The sequence below is a fragment of the Quercus lobata genome, chromosome 4, assembly GCF_001633185.2.
Source record: "Quercus lobata isolate SW786 chromosome 4, ValleyOak3.0 Primary Assembly, whole genome shotgun sequence".
NCBI classification, from domain to species: Eukaryota; Viridiplantae; Streptophyta; class Magnoliopsida; order Fagales; family Fagaceae; genus Quercus; species Quercus lobata.
In genome coordinates, this window is record NC_044907.1 from 5086424 (window position 1) to 5094216 (window position 7793).

Sequence of the window (7793 nt, forward strand, 5' to 3'; positions counted from 1 at the left end):
ATGATTGATACCCAATTCTACTTCCTTGGCTTCCTCTCCTTTATTTCTTTAACCTTTCTAATTATATCCTTTGCCAACAAAACTTCCAAGCCAGTAACAACCCATCTACGTCTCCCTCCAAGTCCACCAAGCCTTCCTGTCATTGGCCACCTTCATCACCTCTATGGTGCACCCTTGTGCAAATCCTTGCAAAGCCTCTCCACCCAATATGGCCCTCTTCTATATCTTCCGCTGGCTGCAGTACGATGCCTGGTTGTTTCATCCGCTTCCATGGCCGCCCAGATATTCAAAACCCACGACTCGCACAAGTTTTGCTTTTGCAAGTCGCACAAGTTTTGCTTTTGCCAAAGAATTATCACTTGGAAACCTTGGACTTTTCCCTTCCCGTTATGGGATTATTGGAAGTTCATGAAGAAGCTTTGCATGACAGAAATGCTCTCACCTAAGCAGCTTGAGTGGTCACATGCCATTCGACGTGAAGAAATAGTCCAATTTGTGCATGTGGTGCTGGAGAATGCTAATAAAAAAGTGGTGTTTGATGTGGGTGATGAGCTTATGAGACTGACAAACAACATTGTAAGCAGGATGTTAATGAGCACTAGGTGTTCAGAGAAGGGTGATGAAGCTGATAGGATTACGGAGTTGGTGAAGGAGTCCTTTAAGGTTTGCTCAAAGATGTGTTTTGGGGATGCCTTGGGACCTCTAAAGATGTCACGCCCCAAACCCAAAAGGGTCCACAGCATGAGAAATCATCTCAAAGGTACCTGTAGATTTCTCATTTTTATTTTTGACAATTCAAATAGTAAGAGATCTCTCTTTAAGCTCCTTTCTTTTTCCACAGGATAAGAATATATAACCACACTAAAATCTTCATATTACAAGTCAGAGCTCTATCACATATTTACAAACAATAACTAAAAATTTTGTGTCTCCACATGATACATAAATATATTACAAAAACTCCAAATGATTTAAACAAAAAGTCCCAATGTTCTCTAAAATATGTAATCCCGAAAAAATTCCTGGGCTAACAAACCTCAAGAGCCCAACTTCTAATAAATTAACTACTACTAGCTCCCTTAAAAACAACTAGATCGAATCACCAACCATTAGTAATGTATGTCTCCCAATTCAGCATAAAATTCCAATCACTATCGACAAGGCAAGCTCCATTCCCATGATATAGCTAATTAATCTGTAAGACTGTAAAAGATTGGGATGAGCTAAAACCCAGTAAGTAGCATATTTAATGGGGGTAAGGAAAATGCAAGTTTCATTTTCAATAATAGTAATAAGATATGACAAGAATAATTTAATAATGAAACACAAAGTTTCTCAAAGTAAATATCTTGAAACTATATACTATAATCTGTGAGCACTAACCATATAATTTCCAAAGCCATAAAATTTAACATACGATAATTTATCATAAATATACCATACTACCATATAAACCGGTCAGGGGATCCACCCATTCATAACTGGCATGATATTGTCCTCTCTGGTATGCAAACTCTTGACCCCATGGACAGCAGCCTCACCCATACCCTCAAGGTTTTTCTCTCCCCCCATGAACAGCAGAGAAAGTGTGTCAAATAGGACCTCTCTTACATGTGGTCTCTTGACCCCATAGGCAGTAGTCTCATCCACACACAGTCAAGGAATCTCTTCCCCCCATGGACAGCAGGAAAAAACACGTCATCCAAAATGAAAGAGCACTGACCTAGATTTGATTCCATTATCACAAAGACTACGAAAACCAAATCGGGTGATCATCGGGAAATCACACATGGCATGGTGTTAAAACCACATAAAGCTCACAGTTATACATTTCCTTTCAAATACATAGTTTATAACCAGGTAGTTTCAGAAAAACCTTAAATAATCTAACTTCCACAAAATTTGTAAGATTTTCAACTTCATTCTTGTCAAAATATTTTCTAACAATTTCCCACATAACAAGACAAGATAAGTATCTTTAAATTTTCTAATATACCATAAAATCTAAGATTTTCTTATCAAAAATTAAAGAAAAGATGCTCGTTTTTCCATATCAACAATTCTTGCATTTTCCTAATTGCAATACCAAATATGATGCATTTTCATATATAATAATATATAATATGGTTACGACACAATAGTTTTTAGGAAAATATAATTTTCATAGGTAGTTTCCAAAAGCGTATCTAACCCAAAGACATTTATATAACATTGTTATTTTTCAAAATCCCATTAAAAAAACTACTTACCTCGCAACCGCAAAATCCTAATTCTCCAAGCTCCAAGGAGATTAACTAGAACCTAAACAATATCAAGTAAACTTATCACAATAAGTATAGAGTTTGAAATTGCATCTACCACAATTTAGGAATTGTCAATTAATCACTTAATTAGGCAAGCCTAGTATTTAACCTCATCAATAATAATATCTTCCACTTCCATAGTTTCTCAACAAATTGATTCACAAGGCATAAACTCCAATTTATAAAGTTAACCCATTTAATATCATCTCCAACATTGTGACTAACTTTCATAAAATTTACACTTCATCATTAAAAGACCCATGAAAGCAAAATCAATATATCCTCCAAGACAAGAAATTTAGAACTTCAACTAACTCCAAATAAACCCAATGGCAATGAAAAAATTAAATTTACCAACCCTCACATGTTATAACTTAAAACCCCTAAATTTTCCACCATAAATAACCTTTAGGTAGTCATCATTAGCACAAACCATATAGCCACTCATCAAATAATTCCACCAATACAAAACCCATAGATAAAAACACATAAATATCACTTTCAATGCTCATAAAGCACATGGATATCATTATTAAAGTTTAGATAAAAATAACCTCAAACAAAAGTATAAAACCCACCAAAAAGATGAGATATTTTTTCCTCAAAAAAAAGATGTGAAGGTGTTTATGAGTTTTCAAAAAAATTTTAGTGATCTTGCCGAAAATAATGGTGGAAATGGTGGTGGTGGTGTGGAAGTGTCGGTGGAGAAGATGAGAGGAGAGAGGAGCGTACAAGAGACAACAAAAGAATGAAAAGAAAGAAAGAAAGAATGAGCCGGCCAAGGAAGAGACAAGAGGGAGTTAATTGTGTGGTGGGTAGTGGGGTTAGGTGGGGTAGTTGGGTACTTAAAGTCTGACCTTACATTTTTTTTTTTTTTTTTTAACTGACGGGATGTTACAAAAGAGGTTAGCTTTCTGGCTGTATGGGAAGCAGGCCATGGATTTAATTAAACATGAGATTTGATGAGATTTTGGAAATGATGTTGAAGCAACGTGAAGAGGGTGGGAAGAGGGATGAGAATAAGGATTTGATGGATGTACTATTAAAGGTGTATCAAGATGACAAGGCTGAGATCAAGATCACCAGGAACCATATCAAGGCTTTGTTGCTTGTAAGTTAGGTTTTTCCCTCCCAACCTCAGTTTTCCTTTTCTTGAATTCTCTAACATTTCATTTGGTTATTGGAAATATTTTCGAAAGCTAATTAAAACTAAAATGTTTAAGGACTAAATGGGTCAAACTTTTTTCACAAGCTCTTAAGGTGATGCAGTTGAAATTGCTGTAATGCTACTTTTATATTAACCATCACTGATATCACTTTTATTTCACACTAATTACAACAGAACACATCAACATTTGTGAACAAAATTGAGAGAAATTTTTGTGTACAAACAGATTGTTTTCACATTAGTCACTTTGAGAATATGACATCATATAGAAAGAGGATGATTTAGCCATTGATCTAATTTAGATGGCGTATTGATTTAACTGGACAATAGAAATCTTAGAAATGTCATATGGCATCTGATTAATACTTGAAATCAAGATATTAGATTTTTATATACAAAAGTAAGAAATAATTTCTTGAATGGTTGAGATTTGTACATCTATGTGAAGAGTATAATTATACTAATAGGAAACGTGAGGCTTAGAGAAGATAGTAAGAATGGAAGGAAAGCATGACAAAACCAGATTGAAATAAATTGCCCTTTTTTCAGGACCTTTTTGTTGGGGGCACCGGTACGGCAGCAGAGGCCTTGCAATGGACAATAGCCGAGCTCATCAACCATCCCAAGGTATTCAATAAAGTCAGAGAGGAGATAAAATCTGTAGCTGGTGCTAGACTTGTTGAGGAGTCAGATATCCGAAGCCTCCCTTACTTGCGAGCTGTTGTGAAGGAGACACTAAGATTGTACCCACCAGGCCCTATTGCACCAAGAGAATGTTGTCAAAGTTGTAAAATAAGAGGATTTGATGTGTCCCAAAAAACTATGGTAATTGTCAACTTGTATGCCATAATGAGAGATCCTGCTTTATGGGATAATCCAAATGAGTTTCGGCCAGAAAGGTTCTTAGTTTCCTCTAAAGAACAAGATAATTTGGATTTTAATCAAAATGAAAATGAGGAACAAAATTTTAGTTTTATTCCTTTTGGGGGCGGAAGGAAATCGTGCCCAGGGTCAACGTTGGCACTCAACATGATGCATGCTACAATTGCCACCATGGTTCAATGTTTTGACTGGAAGTTTGCTGGAGAAGGAGACAATGCTAAGATCAATATGCAAGTTGGAGGAGGCTTTTCTTTACCCATGGCTAATCCACTTATATGTCTTCCGGTTATTCACTTCAACCCATTTGTTTCTTCGAGACAAATTCTGAAGAATGGCTTGACTCAGTAAGTGTGATTGACTGTTTAATTTTGTGTTTAAATAAGAACTTTGATGTGGGATTGAAAGTATAATTTAGACATAAATTTCAATTAATGGGTCCTCTAGATTTTTTCTAAAAACATGTAATGTATTTATATAGTTAATTAATGCACTTTTTATTCACTCTAATTACTCTTATGTTGTACATAACTTATTAAATTAAAGTGTATTTAATGTAAACCATACGTAATTAATTATATTTTATTTTTATAAAATTGATTTGTATATTTTTAGACATCCTTTTTTTATTTTTTTGGCAAAGATGTAAAGACTTATTTGATGTAAATATTTTTGTTTACATAAGAAAATATCATATGTAATCTCAAGAAGTTGGCTTAGTGATTCTTAAGACCACAAGATATCCATAAGATCCTGGGTTCAAAACCTCTTGCCGCACCTTAGTGCCACCTCCAAAGGATTCATCCCTGTAATAATCTGCTGTGTGTTGGAAGGGGGACCACACATGTTCAAGGAAATAGTCAGATATTCGAAGAGATTTGAATACCTTTATTTATCAAAAAAACAAAAACAAAACAAAACAAAAATATACCCTTGTTTATCGAAAAACAAAAAACAAAAAATATATATCATATGTTAAATAAAAAACAAACACTTCATGTATAAGAAATAAATAAATATTATATATAACGTTATGTGGACATAAATAAGAATTAGTAAAATAAATCAAGAAAGATTTAGAACTCTTACTTTAAGGTGTTTTTCCCCTTAAACAATGAGAGAAACTCATCCCTGAAACACATGACAATGTATGGTTGGGCTTGTCTATTTAAAGTTATATCAAAAAATGTTTTGACTAGAATATAGGCCTCATGCTCTATAAACTAAAATATGAACTAGACCTAATTAAAAAAGATTCTATTTCAAAATGGATAAAAAAAAAATTATCTTATATTTGAATATGAACTTTTAGCTATTACATTAGTAATGTATAGAGTTTTCATATTTATAATGCAATTAAAGTTTTATTCGGTTTCTCAAAAAAAAAAAAAAAAGTTTTATTCAGTTTCTTACAACAGACAATAAAGCTAATGACCAATGGTGGAAACTTCCGTTCATACGTAATATTTGGTTATTTGTACGAGGATGAAGTACTACATTTCTATAATCTTAGAGTATTGAATAATTACTTAAAATAGAAAATTATTAACTACTCCTTGAATAGAAGGATGCAGTACTTGCTCCTCTTGCATGAATGGTATATCTCATTATGAATTTAATTTGTAAAACACATTATATGTAAGAAGAGAGAGTACCACATTGCTATACACTAAAAATAAAAAATAATTACTCAAAATGAAAAATTATTAAATATTCCTATAAAAATTAGGTCGATGTGGTATTCTTTCTTCTCAAGTAAACAATAGATCCCGCCATGAATTTATGAAATACACCACAAAATGGCTCATTCCGACTGGTCAAAAGGGACAACGCCATTTGAGTAGGACAAATCGGTCGGTGATCGTCTTTATTGCTAGTGATATATCTCAACATCATCATTTCCTTTTATTCACCCTTCTTTCTTTTCGCTCCCCTACCGACCCTTAAATATTTTCTAGACTTTCTAGAATAGATCAAAGATTTTAGTCTCTAACCATGTCAATTTTTCTATCGTTTTTTTCAAACAAATACACTGTTTTTTTTCTCGTCGTTGGAAATTTAATGAGCCAGCCAATAGTCAAAGGAAAACGGTAGCTACCTACGGGTAAAACTAGGGCAAATATATGATATTTATTCTGATCTGACAATATTAATTAGGGAACCTTGTTTTACTTATTTTACCCTCATATGACAATATTAACAATCATGAGAATGTTTTGTGGTTAACGAATACCCTTAGAACATTAGGTAATAAATCACTTTAGGAAAGCTTTCGAAAATATTTTCTAAATGAAACTCTATTTTGAGTTCAAACGTTTTGGTATTCTATTTATTAGTACTCCATCATAAGTAGTACTCTATCTCTGTTTTTTTTTTTGTTTGATTTTTATTTGAGTTAATACTTAGGTTTTTTGGAAGTAAGAATTTGAATTTATATCAAAACACAATCTTGGCCGCTAATTACAGTTCGGCATTTGGTTCATTTCGATCTATTTTGGTCCAATTTGGTCTACTTTAGTCCAATTCAATTTATTCAGTCCACGTCGGTCCATTTGGCTCAATTCGGTCCAACTCACGCTGGATTTGTCAATATTAATTACAAATCAGCATTTGGTTCAATTTTGTCCAACTCATGGTGGATTTGTCAATATTAATTACAGATCGGTATTAGTTACACCGTCACATTACAAAAACCATCAAGTTTCTCCCTTGGTTCTACTCTCAATGTTTTATTTTTCTCCTATCCATTTCTATGTCATTAACTGTCAAAAACCCAAAACAATATTGGGATAAAAGATAATGTAATCGACCAAACTAAGAACAAAATAAAAAAAAAAATAAAAAAATAAAAACTAAAAAAATCCTGAAACTTTTCAAAACCAGATGCATATATCCACCTACTTACTTCTTGTAATGGTAAAACAAAGGATTTCACGCTCGAAAAAAAGATAAATAAATCGGAATAGTTCAACTACATTAATTCAAACATAAATGAACATCTCCTAATCCATAACAAACTGCAAGAAAATATGAACTCAAAAAAATAAATAAATAAATAAAATAAAACTCTTTCTTATGATTTTTTTTTTTTTTTTTTAACCAGTTCACTCCTTTCGCTACAAAAAGGTAACACATCGCATGTATTGTGTTGTGTCCCAGAGCCTCATATCTAGATTATTGTTACCAACCAAGTAGTTCCAGTAAATTTGCTAAGAAGATTGCCTCCAAGAGTTTATTTCAATAAAGACTCCTTCAGTTGCGTGTGACTAGGAAATTAGATTTCTTTTCTATCTTTTTTTATTTATTAGAAACTTGTAACTTTATTATGATGAAGATAAATTCAATACATCATGAGTAATAGTTGGTCAATCAGCAATGGAATTTCTTCTATCCAGGTTACAAAATTATCATTATTGACTATATCTTTGGCATGTTTGGCCAAA

General features: G+C 33.0%; 1 pseudogene; it reads left to right on the top strand.

Moving 5' to 3' along the window:
- LOC115983888 lies at positions 1–4852 on the top strand (annotated as a pseudogene).
- The last annotated feature ends 2941 nt before the right edge of the window (positions 4853–7793 follow it).